We start from the raw sequence: 14740 nt of genomic DNA on the forward strand, positions 1-14740 counted from the left end.
TCCAGGTCTCCTGTGAGACTGTTTCCAGAGTCATGTGGATTCTCCCTAGGTGGGGCCACAGCTCGGGTTCCTGCCAGTCCTTGGTTCAGTGACAGGATCCAATTCCTGCAGGGACCCTGGCTGTGGCGGCAAAGCTCACATCATATGGGAAGACAGACCCTGGGGACCCTAACAACACATGCATCTTGAGGGTGGTTTTTCTATTTATTTTTTATTGGTGTTTAATTTGCCAACATATAGAATAACACCCACTGCTCATCCCATCAAGTGCCCCCCTCAGTTCCCGTCACCCAGTCACTGCCACCCACCGCCCACCTCCCCTTCCACCACACTTAGTTCGTTTCCCAGAGTTAGGAGTCTCTCATGTTCTGTCTATTGAGGTTGGTTTTTAATTCAGGGATGATTTTTCATGAAACATGTGTGATTGCATCGAATACTGATACATTAAAAAAAAAAGAATGAATGAAAGAAAAGAGAAAATGAAAAGACCGAAACAGAAAGAAAAGAAGAAAGAAGGAAAGAAAGAAAGAAAGAAAGAAAGAAAGAGAAAGAGAAAAGAAAAGAAAAGAAAAGAAAAGAAAAGAAAAAAAGAGAGAAAGAAAATTGTTGACAATAGAAATTGCTCCTCTGTTGTAGGATTGAGAGTGTCACAGACACAAAATCACAATGTGTCCCTAGACTAGAAGTTGTGATGAATCTCCAAGAGCAGATGGTGATTTCACAACTGAACTCCTGAAGAGAAGATGATGCACAAACATTCTAATGTTCTATGCAATGGAAAGCACGGGACCACAGTGCCTCTGGGGGACGCAGTGAGGACATGATGTAGGACGAGGAGGGACTGAGGCCACAGGACCACCAGCCCTGTATCAAGGGTTGTCTGTGACACTCAGAGGGCCCAGCTCAGCCCCATGGCCAGGGTTCCTAAAGAACACAGATGGAGCCCAGCATTCTGGGGCAGAGGGTTGTCATGTGGTCTGATCCCCGGGAGGTAAGTATGATTCCAGACCTGAAGTCAAACACGACTGATCTGACCTGAGAGCTGGTGGGGGGAATCTGAGGAGTCCCCTCTTCCTCCTCATCACAAGTTGTTATTTCACCACTGTTTGGTGAGTAGGAGCCCCAGAAATGGAGGACATTTGCATAACTACTAAGAATCACAGTCCCAAGGGCCTGGAAGGGAATAAGAGGGGCCAGGGTGGAGCCCAGGGGTGCTGTGCATCTCAGGAGACAGCGCTCTGGGTACTCTCACCATAGCCTGGACCCATTTCCTGCTCCCCGTGATCAGTCTCTGCACAGGTGCTGACCCCAGGCCTGCCCACAAGCTCAGCCACCGCAGGATGGAATTGGGTCTGACCTGAACGCTGACTTCAGACCAGCACAGGCTCAGTCTCGGCTCCCTGGGATGAGCCCTTGACCTCACACCAACCTTTCCTCTCCTGTCTTTTCAGGATCTGTGGCCTCTGGTGTGCTGACTCAGCCTCCCTCGGTATCAGTGTCCCTGGGACAGACAGCGACCATCTCCTGCTCTGGAGAAAGTCTGAGTAAATATTATGCACAATGGTTCCAGCAGAAGGCAGGCCAAGCCCCTATGTTGGTCATATATGAGGACACTGAGCGGCCCTCTGGGATCCCTGACCGATTTTCCAGCTCCAGTTCAGGGAACACACACACCCTGACCATCAGCAGGGCTCGGGCCGAGGACGAGGCTGACTATTACTGCGAGTCAGCAGTCAGTATTGGTACTGCTCACAGTGACACAGGCTGATGGGGAAGTGAGACACAAACCCACAAACTCCTTCCCTGTCTCTGTCATCTTCTCCTGCAGTCCCAGGGCCTGTGCATAGTGCCTGAGCAGGTGTGTCCCAGGTCCCATATCTCAGACCCCCAGGCCGCCCCTCCTCACACCCTGCATGTGGGTTCTGCACAAGGTGTATTGGCCGATGATATGGACACATTTATTATAACTATATTTCATTCTGGCAGTAAGCACAGCAATTTTAGGATATATTAAGAGCCTTATATAGAACATATTTTTCAAAGACCATATCTTTTAGAACCTTTGGAATGACAAACATATGTTCTGAGATGTAAAAATGCAGACATGATACTGACAGCAGATTACATGCTGTTAAAGAAGACATTAGTCACTTTCTGGTCTCGGCAATAGCAGCTGTTTATAATGAAGCACAGAGAGAAATAGCTACACAATGGAATAAAGCCTCAATTCAAGGAGGACAACTTCACTCCCCCTAATGATGTGTCACTAGAGGCACGGAAGCAGAGGAGGTGAGTGGGGGCGCTGAATGAAAATATGTCTGAGGGATGCCTGGGTGCCTCAGCAGTTGAGCATCTCCATTTGGCTCAGGGCGTGAACCCGAGGTCCCAGAATCCAGTCCCACATCGGGCTTCCTGCACGGAGCCTGCTTCTCCATCTGCCTATGTCTCAGTCTTCTCTCTGTGTCTTTCATGAATACATAAATAAATAAAATCTTTAAAAAATATGTCTGATGAAAAAACTGCTAACAAGTTTTAAAATTTGGAGAAAGCCACGAATAATATATCCAAGAAGCTTAATGAAGCTCGAACAGGGAACTTGAGAGACAGCACAGCACACCTCATCATGAAAGTGCCACACACCAGCAAGGCAGACACTCTCACAGACGCAGAGGAGAGTCGTGTTCCCTACAGAGGAACGAGCATCTGGAGGGAGCATATTTCTCATCACAAGCCACAGAAGCAAGAAAAACGTGAAGCAGTAACTTCAGAATACTAAAGAAAATACCTGTCCACCTTGATGTCCACCCAGTGAAAATGTCCTTGAAAATTGAAATGAAATAAAGCATTTTCTGTTGCAAAGCTCACACACTTAAGCACCAGCAGACCCTCTTTCCAAGGAAGCCTCTAGGATGGAGGACATGACGGTAGAGGGAAATGGGAATCTACATAATGTTACAAAACAATCAGATATCAAATACAAATGTTTTTATATTTTATATTACTTACCTGGTAAGTACTTGGATAAATATAAAAACATTTGTATTTGTTGATGTATACAAAAGATAGTCAATTCCTTACATCAGAAATAACAGCAATGTGTTGTGATTTATGACAGAAATAAAAATAAGGGATCCCTGGGTGGCGCAGCGGTTTGGCACCTGCCTTTGGCCCAGGGCGCGATCCTGGAGACCCGGGATCAAATCCCACGTCGGGCTCCCAGTGCATGGAGTCTGCTTCTCCCTCTGCCTATGTCTCTGCCTCTCTCTCTGTCTCTGTGTGACTATCATAAATAAATAAAAATTTAAAAAAAGAAATAAAAATAAAATATATGACTGAGAGCAAAGATGACAGGGGAGGCCCTTATCCTGCATGGGAATGGGGTCATGTCCTGGGGAAGTAGTTTGATCTGTTAGGAGGTGAGGACTCAATCCTAAAGAAAACATTAAAATAAAATCTCCTCACAGCAAAGAGCTCCAGCTAATGAGGTCCATCAGCTAGGGTTCCCCAGAGAATACAAATCCAGTAGAACAAGTACCTCATATCTACCTGTATGTGTGTGTATATGTGATACACAGGGAGAGAGAGAGAGATTAGGAGAAAGAAAGCCTCCCTCCTTGAGAAATGGCTCACCCCGTCATAGGGTGACAGGTCTGGAAACTGCAGGAAAGGACAGAAGGCTGGAGAGCCCAGGAAGAACCATACTGCAGTCTTAGTCCGAACTCAGTTGAACAACAGAAACCAGTAGCAGGAGAAGAAAGTGAAAGCACCCACTGTAACCCCTACAGAAGAAATCTGCACATCTCAGATCACAAACACCAGCGTTGAGATGAGGAGCAGACAGGACAATATGAAGAACACACGAAGGAAAACGAACATGCAGCACAGATGCTGCAAAGTGGAAAAAAAAAACAAAAAAATTTGTCTAAAACATGAACAGAGGGGGGAGGGGCAAGATGGTGGAAGAGAAGGGTCCCCAAATCACCTGTCCCCACAAAATTACCTAGATAACCTTCAAACCATCCTGAAATTCTACGAATTCGGCCTGAGATTAAAGAGAGACCACCTGGAATGCTACAGTGAGAAGAGTGCGCACTTCTCTTGAGGTAGGAAGACGGGGAAAAAGAAATAAAGAAACAAAAGGCATCCAAGGGCGAGGGGCCCTGCGAGGAGCTGGGATGAGGCCGGGGCGAGTGTCCCCAGGACAGGAGAGCCCCGTCCCGGAGAAGCAGGAGCTGCAGCAACCTTTCCGGGGGGAAACGGGCTCGCAGGGAGTTAGAGCAGGACCCCAGGAGGGCGGGGATGCCCTCGGGCTCCCTGGGACACTAAAAGGCACCGGCGCCCCGGGAGAGTGCGCCGAGCTCCCTAAGGGCTGCAGCGCGCACAGCTGGACCCGGAGCAGCTTGGAGGGGGGAGGGCGGCGGCTCTGCGGAGGGGGCTGCGGGGCGGGAGCGCGAATCCAACAGTGCAGCCCCCGGAGCACAGGGCGCCGGGACACAGCCCAGGATCCGAATTCCCCCAGGACAGGCAGAGGCCAGGAGGGCCCAGGACAGCAAGGACGCTCCTGCCCCCAGCTGAGCAGATCAGCGGCCCCGCCCTGGAGCATCCAGGCCCTGCAGACAGAGAGCTCCGGAGTTACTGCAAGAGCTGACTCCAGGGCTCCAGAGCTGGCCCCGCCACTGGGGTTGTTCCTCCAGGTGCCTCACAGGGTAAACAACCCCAACAGAGCCTCACGGTGGCCTCAAGGGATAAACACCTTAAATATCTTTCGCTGAGCAGCTCCCCCAAGTACTAACACCTGAAAATCAGCACAGCAGGCCCCTCCCCAAAAAACCAGCTAGACAGACAGGGGAAAACCAAATTATTGACCAAGCAGCACTGGATACAAAATCAGAGGATACTCCCCTTGTTTTTTTGTTTGTTTGTTTGTTTGTTTTGTTTTGTTTTGCTTTTTGATTTCCGTTTGCTTCCCCCCTTCTTTTTTCCCCCTTTTTCTTCTCTTCTTTTTTCTTCTTTGCTCTTTTTTCCTCCTTTTTTCTTTTTCTTTCCTTCTTTCTCTTCTTTCTTTTTCTCCTTTATCCAATACAACTAGATTTTGGCGACTCTGCACTGAGCAAAATGACTTGAAAGAAAACCTCACCTCAAAAGAAAGAATCAGAAACAGTCCTCTCAATCACAGAGTTAAAAAATTTGGACTACAATTCAATGTCAGAAAGCAAATTCAGAAGCACTATCATACAGCTACTGGTGGCTCTAGAAAAAAGCATAAAGGACTCAAGAGACTTCATGACTGCAGAATTTAGATCTAAACAAGCAGAAATTAAAAATCAATTGAATGAGATGCAATCCAAACTAGAAGTCCTAACGACGAGGGTTCACAGGATCGAAGAACGAGTGAGTGACATAGAAGACAAGTTGATGGCAAAGAGGGAAACTGAGGAAAAAAGAGACAAGCGATTAAAAGATCATGAGGATAGATTAAGGGAAATAAATGACAGCATAAGGAAGAAAAACCTACGTTTAATTGCGTATCCCAAAGGCTCCGAAAGGGACGGAGGTCCAGAATATGTATTTGAACAAATCATAGCTGAAGACTTTCCTAATCTGGGAGGGGAAACAGGCATTCAGATCCAGGAAATAGAGAGATCCCCTCCTAAAATCAATAAAAACTGTTCAACACCTCGACATTTAATAGTGAGCTTGCAAATTCCAAAGATAAGAGAAGATCCTTAAAGCAGCAAGAGACAAGAAATCCCTGACTTTTATGGGGAGGAGTATTAGGGTAAGAGCAGAACTCTCCACAGAGACCTGGCAGGCCAGAAAGGGCTGGCAGGATATATTCAGGGTCCTAAATGAGAAAAACATACACCGAGAATACTTTATCCAGCAAGGCTCTCATTCAAAATGGAAGGAGAGATAAAGAGTTTCCAAGAGAGGCAGGAACTGAAAGAGTATGAGACCACCAAACCAGCTCTGCAAGAAATTTTAAGGGGGACTCTTAAAATTCCCCTTTAAGAAGTCCAATGGAACAATCCACAAAAACGGGGACTGAATAGATATCATGATGACACTAAACTCATATCTTTCAATAGTAACTCTGACTGTGAACGGGCTTAATGACATCATCAAAAGCCGCAGGGTGTCAGACTGGATAAAAAAGCAGGACCCATCTATTTGCTGTCTACAAGAGACTCATTTTATACAGAAGGACACCTACAACCTGAAAATAAAAGGATGGAGAACCATTTACCATTCAAATGGTCCTCAAAAGAAAGCAGGGGTAACCATCCTTATATCAGATAAACCAAAATTTAACCGGAAGACTGTAGTGAGAGATGAAGAGGGACACTATATCATACTTAAAGGATCGATCCAACAAGAGGACTTAACAATCATCAATATATATGCCCCGAATGTAGGAGCTGCCAAATATATCAATCAATTAATTACCAAAGTTAAGACATACTTAGACAATAATACACTTATACTTGGTGACTTCAATTTAGTGCTTTTTACACTCTATAGGTCTTCTAAGCACAACATCTCCAAAGAAACGAGAGCTTTAAATGATACATTGGACCAGATGGATTTCACAGATATCTACAGAACTTTACATCCAAACTCAACTGAATACACATTCTTCTCAAGAGCGCATGGAACTTTCTCCAGAATAGACCACATACTGGATCATAAATCGGATCTGAACCGATACCAAAAGATTGGGATTGTCCCCTGCGTATTCTCAGACCATAATGCCTTGAAATTCCTGCAGCATGTATACGACCTGTCTGTGCTGGGCTGGGCACAGCAGTGGGGCTGTTGCCTGTGGGAGGTTGGAAACCCTGGCACCCATCTCTTCTCATAGGACAGGGGCTGTGGGGTGACCAGCAGGAGGGAAGCTCCTGCTCAGGGTCCTCCTCCACCAGCAGGGGACAGCAGAGCTGCATCATGAGCAGCAGGACAGAGGCTGGGGCTGCCTACGGGGAGATTCCCAGTAACATCAGGCCTTAAGTTAGCAGGGGTCAGGATCAGTCCTTAGAGATTGTTGGGATGATCTTTCCTCTCTCCTCAGGCTGCAGACCATATTCTGAGAGACACAGCTTCATCCAGAGTACTGATGGGAGTCCTGACACAGGAGGAGGAAATGCAGGTCCTCCCACCGTCCACGAGTGATCCCGGGCACTTAACCTCTGTACTGGGAACATCCAGACACCCCGATGACTCGCTGTCAGCCTCCTCATCCCTCTTCCAGGCTAACACTGACCCTGAGCTGCAGCTTCTTGCTCAGGAACAGCCGAGGGAGAGAGAGCTGGGAACAGGGAGACCTTGGTCCCTGGAAGGGGTGTCAGCAGCCTCCCTGTGAGACTGTCTCCAGAGTGAGGTGGGTTCTCCTAGCTCAGGCCACAGCCCTGTCACTGGGCTGTCCTTGTGCAGTGACAGGATCTGATCCCTGCAGGGACATTGTCTCAACCCCAGAGCGCACACCTGTGGGAATGTGTGACCTTGGGGACCCACACAAAGACCAGGAAGTCTAAAGATTGCTCTCAGTAGGTCTTCATGCCCTTCCCTTGTTTACATGAAACACTGATGAAAAAATTAGGATGGCCAAATTCTGGTCTCTTGTGGTATTACAGCTGCTGTAGGGATGAAAGCAGCACGTGTCTACAGGTTAGACTTGGGAGGAATCTCCAACATCTGGGGGTTGGTGAACACAAAACTCCCCAGTAGCTGAGATGAAGGAACCTCAGAAGCAGAGGGTTTCCCATTGAAATGACAGGCTAAGCTTGGTTCCACAAGGACTGTGGGGGACGCATAGGGGACGTGAGAGGCAGGAGGAGGAGGGTATTGAGGCCACGGGACCCCCATTTCCCTGAATCAGGGGTTTTCTGCATCTCTCAGCTGACCCACATCACCCCACGGACAGACTCCTGCAGGGCCCAGAGATAGCCCAGCACAGCACTCAAGCAATGTCGTTTCCAACAGTCATAAGGTCAGATTCCAGGAATTTGACTGTGATGCCAGAAATTGGAAACCAACGGGTGCTTTTCATTTTTTTTAAGAAAAAGATTTATTTATTTCAGAGAGGAAACAAGTAGGGGGAAGGACAGAGGGAGAGGGAGAAGACCCTGTTAAGCAGGGAGACCAATGCAGGACTTGAGCCCAAGACCCTGAGACAAGACCCTACCAGAAGGCAGACGTTTAACCAATTCAGCCACCTAAGTGTCCCTCAAAGGTGCCTTTCGGACCAGAAAGCTTCCTGGAGGCAGCTGGGGATTCTGCTATCCTCCTCAGTCACCTGTTCTGCCTCTGAAGTGGCTAACCCAGTTAGAGCCCCACGGAGGATTACATTTGCATAACTACTAAGAATCACTGCCTCTTGTGCCTGGAGGGAATAAAAGAAGCCTGGGTGAGCCTGCCCTGCACTGGGTCTCAGGAAGCAGAGCTCTGGGCACGCCCACCATGGCCTGGACCCCTTTCCTGCTCCTCATCCTCACCCTCTGCACAGGTGCTGTCCCTGGGCCTGCCCAGCCCCTCGGCCCCCACACGATGGAGATGGGTCTGACCTGAACCCTGAGCTCAGCCTCAGCAAAACCTCACTATTGGGTCCCTACAATAAGCCCCTGGGCCTCACACCAAGCCCTCCTCTCCTGTATTTCAGGCTCCATGACCTCCACTGGGCTGAATCAGCCTCCCTCCGTGTTGGTGGCCCTGGACAGATGGCAACAATCACCTGCTCCGGAGATGTCTAAGGGAAAAGATATGCATATTGGTACCAGCATAAGCCAAGCCAAGCCCCTGTGCTCCTAATCAATAAAAATAATGAGCGGGCTTCTGGGATCCCTGACTGGTTCTCTGGCTCCAAATCGGGCATATGGCCACCCTGACCATCAGTGGGGCCCGGGCCGAGGACAAGGCTGACTATTACTGCCAGTCCTATGACAGCAGTGGAAATGCTCACAGTGACACAGGCAGTGGGGAAGTGAGACAAATCCCCTTCTCCGTCTGAGTCATCCACTCCTCCGGCGACAGGAGGCCCATGGACAAGCAGGGAGCAATCTGACCCAGGCCCTCATATGTGGAGTTCCCAGGCCTCCAACACCCCCGCCCCGCTTACCAGGAGCTCTGCACAGGGACGGACAATGGGGCATTTGTGCTGACAGACTCGGTTGCCCTGGTCTCTGGGCCTGGGTATGAACTGGGTATCTAGGGCCTGGGTGGGGAAAGACACGGGGAAACTTTTCTCTAGTGCACATTATCTCTACATTCTCCGAGTGCTATGAGCCATTGTTCACACAACTGACCAGGATCAGTGTCCAAATTTCCCAGAACAGCTGAGCTGCTAAAGCCCTAGGCCATAATTGAAGACCACTCCACCTGCATGGAACAGATCGGGACAATAGACACGGGGGTCACCCACACTGCTCTTCAGGACTCACAAGCCCCCCCCACTGCTGCCTAGAGTCCCTGACAGCTCACAGGGTTGCAACTCGTGGGGAAGTGCTGTTGGCCCTGAGATCTGCTGCCCCCCGATCTGTCTCTTCTCAGAGAGCCTGAGAAGAATGATGTTCTGATGCCTGGATCCCTGTCCTGCCTCGTGCTCCCAGGTCCTGAGACGTCTCAGGGATAGACCTCTCTGCAGGAAGGAGGCCTCATCTGAAGGCTCATCTCTGTGGGTTGCTCTCCTTCTGCCCTAGCTGATATCCCTTCTACTTCCAGATTTTTTACACAGGCATTTCTCCACCTCAGAGTCTCATGGGTTCCTCCAGGAACCCATTCTGCAGTGGCTGGCATCACTACCACAGTCCCCAGGGAACAGAGAAGGCCCCTGGATATACCCACAACCTCTCGGGTTCTCTCCCCCAATCCCCAGTGTGCATGTCCAACCTCCCTGGAGATGAGATCATTTCAACTATTTTTATACAGTGAGAAAAGGACCAGACACACCAGGTGCTCTGGGTTCTGACAGTTGGAGAGTCACATCCCCCCTGATGGTAATTTGGGGCAGATGGGGACAGTGCCCTCATCCTACAGAATGTCCAAAAGATATGCCACCACAGGAGACACAGAATGGGTGCGGTCACAGGTCTACCCCACATCCTGCACAAAAATATCTCTTTACACCCGCCTGACCCTGAAATATGGACAGAAAACAATGATATGAATTCAGTTCAGTCTCTCAATGTGACACATAAGAAGCCACCGAGTCCCCCTTGTCCACAGGAGATCCACTCAGATCCATTTGTCTAGTCTCATTCTTTCCCTCAAAAGAGGCAATGTCCACAGAAAGGACCCCAGACACAGATACTTCTTTGTGCAAGTGCTGAACCACAGGGTCAATCAGGACCCAGAGGGATCTCAACGTGACAATGGTCTGGATATTGTATAAATATAGGAGAGAAGCTGGTAGAGACTGTGTGCTGTGTCACCAGAGCAAGGGTGTCCACCCTGCTCCCCCACTCACAGCATAAATCTATGAGGCAGGGCCTCTGTTTCCTTCACACTGATCCCCAGGACAGAATGTCTCCCAGACCAAAGTTGTCTGAATATTGACTGAGTGTTCTCAGATCCCTGGATGTGGAGCAGGAGCCACCACCACCCTATTTGGCCCCAGAGCCCCGAGTCTGCACCAGTTGGAGGCAGTCTCTGCATCCTATGTCCCCCAGGCACCCAGTCCTGCACTCAACCCATTTCGCCCAACCCCCCAGAAATGTGTGCTCTGAGGCCCCAGGGGCTGTCTCCTCCTCAGATGAGCCTATAGCAATGTCCAAGGAGAATCCGATCCCCACCTGCTTAGTCTAGAGCCTGGCAGGATCCATGAAGAGAAGAGTAATTTCTGCCCTGGGTCAGCAGGGCAAGAGCAGGGAACCAGGATGTGAGCAGTGGGCTCTCCATCTCCACCTGGACCAGGGTCTTCCCTGGTTATCTAGGTAATTTGGTGATTTTGGTGCGGAGCGGCCACCAGGGGGCAGAGGAGATGACCTGGCAAAGCCACCTGCACAGGAGGTGAGCCTGGTATCAGGGGTTCTAACAGAAGGGGGGCTGAGTCACTGGGCCCAGAGACTGAGGGGAAAGGTGCAGGATTTCTGCAGTATAACCTTGGACACTGATGTGAGTTCTGACCTGTGTCTCTCAGACCCAGGGATCTCATAGATTTGCCTCTGTCACTAGACCAGCTCCAGGACTTCATGGATCTCCTGCCATCCCATTCCTGCTGTCATTTCCGCTGTCATTCCTGTCACTATCAGACTTTGCTCAAGGTCTAGAACTCTCCCTGGCACTTACTTCACCCTGGGGACACTAAGGCACAGCAGCCATGTCCACCCACGGACTACCCTCATAGTCAGAAAGCTAGAAGACCTAGAGGGCTCCCAAGACCTCCGTATGCCCCTACCAAGAGGAGAATTTTGTTGAGGCTTGATGCTCACAAACAGGGATCTGGGGCATGACGCTGCACGGCCCTCAGGCTCCTCACATTTCCCAGGTGCGAAGGCTACAGAATCTAAGGGAAGAAACCAGACCCCACTAGACACAGAGGTTAAAGCACTGTCCCCGGGTCTCAGGTTGGGTCTGCGAGGGGCTTCCCAACCAAGTCCTTGTCCTTAGTCCTGAGCCCTGCTATCAAAACACAAGCTCTTCAGGAGGAGCCCCTGAGCCCTGGCTGATTTGGATGACCAGCAGGTGTATCCATAAGGGAGATAAGAGAGGTCTAGGAGGAACCTCTGCACAGGCAGGGACCTGAGGAGCAGAATCAGGGTGTTTCCACCATGGTCTGGATCCCCCTCCTCCTCAGCCTCCTGGCTTACTGCACAGGTACTGAGCCCTGGTCACTCCAGGGCATCAGCAAGGTTCTGGGGCCAGCCCAAAACTGACCCTGAGTCCAGAACAGGGTGCCTGGAGAGGGTAGGACCCAAATGAAAAGGCTGGAGGAGTGAAGTCTTACCACTTGCTCTCTCACTCTGTGACCCAGGGAAAATTAATGTTGTCTCCTTTGTTCAAAAACTCCATCCACCAGCTATACCCAGGGTACCAGGGGTGAGATGAGGGGAGGTAGAAACAGAATCTCAGAGACTTGTTGGGGCTGAGGTCAGGCACATGGGGTTCTCTTTGAATTGAGACCTAGAGCTGGGATCCCACCTCTCCTTTTCTCTCCTGCAGGTGCTGTGTCCTCCTATGTGCTGACTCAGCTGCCATCAGTGACTGTGACCCTGAGGCAGCCGGCCCGCATCACCTGTGGTGGAGACAGCATTGGAAGTAGAAATGTTGACTGGTACCAGCAGAAGCCGGGCCAGGCACCTGTGCTGATTATCTATAGAGATAGCAACAGGCCGACAGGAATCCCTGAGCGAATCTCTGGCTCCAACTCGGGGAACACGGCCACCCTGTCCATCAGCGGGGCCCTGGCCAAGGACGAGGCTGACTATTACTGCCAGGTGTGGGACAGCAGTGCTGATGCTCACAGTGACACAGGCAGATGGGGAAAGGACACACAAACCCTTTCTCCCATCTGTGTCACCCTTCGCAGGACCAGACACACCAGATGCTCTAGGTTGTTACAGACAGTTGGAGAGTCACTTCCACCCTGATGGTGATTGGGGGAGAATCGGGACAGTGCCCTCGTCCTACAGAATGGCCACAAGATATGCAACGACAGGAGACACACAATGGGTGTGGCCACAGGTCTACCCCACGTCCTGCACAAAAATATCTCTCTACACCCACCTGACCCAGAAATATGGACAGAAAATAATGGTATGAAATGAGTTCAGCATGTCAATGTGACACAGAAGAAGCCACTGAGTCCTCCTTGTCCACAGAAGATCCACTCAGATCCACACAAACCACAGCCTGCAAATAAGGGGAATATTGAGTCCTTGCTTCCACCTGATAATGTGCAGCTGTCTGACACATCCACACATAAGGTCTTTCTCCCATTGAGGATACAAGCCACGCTTCTCTCTGCTAGGGATATTGATCTCTGCCTCACCTGATTTGTCATCCTCAACGTCGATACTGAGATAGAAAGTTTGCTCCTGTGAACACACCTGAGGTTAGGTGCTGATGGGATGACACCGGTGGAGGAAACAGAAACATCTGATGACAATGTAGCCAGGTGCATTCCTGCCACAGAAGGAGAAACACTGGATCCTTCTGTCCTGCTCATTTCAGCCACTACCCTGTGCTCAGAGGGGGGTCTGTAACTACTCTCCTCACCACGAACCCCAGGAGCACCTTCCTTCAGAAAACCCCAGAGGTAGTAATCATCCCAGCCACTGGGTGGAACTACAGCTTCCTTGGGGAATTCTGGTCCATTATCGGACCTGCTGAACTGGTATGTGGTGCAGTCATGACTTTATCACAAACCCAGGGAGCCCCATGGCATTCCCTTGAATCCATACATACCCCTGCCTGTCCCTGGTGTGTAGAGATACCAGTTCCCCCGTGACAGCAAAACTCACCCCAGCCAGCGCCCTCACTTGTCCTGACTCATTCCAGGAGGAGCTGAAAGGAGACCAGGTACACTAGGTGCCCCCATAGCCCTGCAGGTAGTATTCCGAGGCATCGCCCAACCGCAGGACACACTCATGTAGCAGGACACAGACTCTATTTTTTTTTCTTTTAAAGATTTTCTTTTTCATGAGCCACACAGAGAAAGTGTCAGAGACATAGGCAGGGTAGAAGAAGGCTCCTAGCGGGGAGCCCAATGTGATCCTGGGATCACGACCTGAGACAAAGGTGGATGCTCAGTTACTGAGTCACCCAGGCTCCCGACAGAAAATATTCTTGAACCATTATTTGCCACATCATTACTGGTTATGAACTGAATGAAGCTCAGGTGACCAGAGCAGGACAGTTAAGCTCCATGTCACAGGGGGCCCAGTAGAGCCTAAGGAGATAAGCAGAGGAAGTGAGACTTTCCATGGAGTCTGGACCCCCACCCTGTGAATCTCAGTGAGGACAGCCTCCAGAGGAGGCAGGCTCCCCAAGATGCAGATGCAAGTGGAGCATTCTGGAGGGGGGCCATGCATCGGTAGGTGGAATAGCTCTGGAGAAGCCTGTAGTCCTGTTCCATCAAGAAGCACAATCGGAGCAGCTTCATCCTGTTCCCCAGCTGCTCACAGCACAGGTGACAGGACCCCAGGGAGACACAGTGTGAGGCATCAGGGCCCAGCGGTCCTTCCCAACAGACTCCATGGGGTCAGGGCCCTGTCATCACCTTTGTCCACCTGGCCACCTCCCTCAGGCTGGACAGTCACTTCTGGCTGAGCCTCCCTGACTCCCTCAGGCTCTCTCCTCTTCTCACTTTCAGGCCCTTTGCTCCCCTCACGTGACACTGACCTTCCCTTGTCTTCGTCATCCTGGGTAGGCCCAGGATCCCCTGCTCTGGGGATGAGCTTAGCCCTTGAACATGTCTCTTTGAGCAGCAAAGCCAAACCTGTCCACCAAATCGTCCTACAGATATGAGTAAACGTCGAAGCCCAATTATGAAGACATAACACAGGGACACAACTCCACTGAGGAAGAGCAGACTGCGGGCCTGGAGTAGTAGGACTATGGCCTTGACACTTAGCAGGGCAGTGGGAGCACCCAAATGTGAAGCAAGTGACCGAAGGATGGGCTGTGGGACACAAAACTTCCTCTGTGGTCTAGCTCTCACTCTTGGCTGCCCTCTGAGCAGCTGAAGGTCAAGCATCAGGATCAAGTGTCCTCCCTAGTCCTCGCCCCACCCCTGAAAGGGAGGAGA

The 14740-nt window shown here is 50.3% G+C and overlaps 2 long non-coding RNA genes and 1 pseudogene across 3 annotated transcripts in view; all 3 read left to right on the forward strand.

Annotated features, from left to right (window-relative positions):
- The window catches only part of LOC144299438 (immunoglobulin lambda variable 3-9 pseudogene), a 37731-nt pseudogene extending 23267 nt beyond the window's left edge, over positions 1 to 14464 (forward strand). The window contains exons 2-3 of the transcript XR_013366174.1: positions 12154 to 12456; positions 14421 to 14464. The product of XR_013366174.1 is annotated as an immunoglobulin lambda variable 3-9 pseudogene (transcript). The remainder of the gene's footprint in view (positions 1 to 12153; positions 12457 to 14420) is intronic.
- Positions 771 to 8827, forward strand: LOC144299122 (uncharacterized). Its single transcript, XR_013365899.1, has 3 exons — positions 771 to 991; positions 7070 to 7378; positions 8657 to 8827. It is a non-coding gene; the product is annotated as an uncharacterized LOC144299122 (long non-coding RNA).
- On the forward strand, positions 1137 to 1606 carry LOC144299126 (uncharacterized). Its single transcript, XR_013365903.1, has 2 exons — positions 1137 to 1350; positions 1452 to 1606. It is a non-coding gene; the product is annotated as an uncharacterized LOC144299126 (long non-coding RNA).
- Positions 14465 to 14740: the final 276 nt, after the last annotated feature.

The sequence above is a fragment of the Canis aureus genome, chromosome 27, assembly GCF_053574225.1.
Source record: "Canis aureus isolate CA01 chromosome 27, VMU_Caureus_v.1.0, whole genome shotgun sequence".
Taxonomy (NCBI): domain Eukaryota; kingdom Metazoa; phylum Chordata; class Mammalia; order Carnivora; family Canidae; genus Canis; species Canis aureus.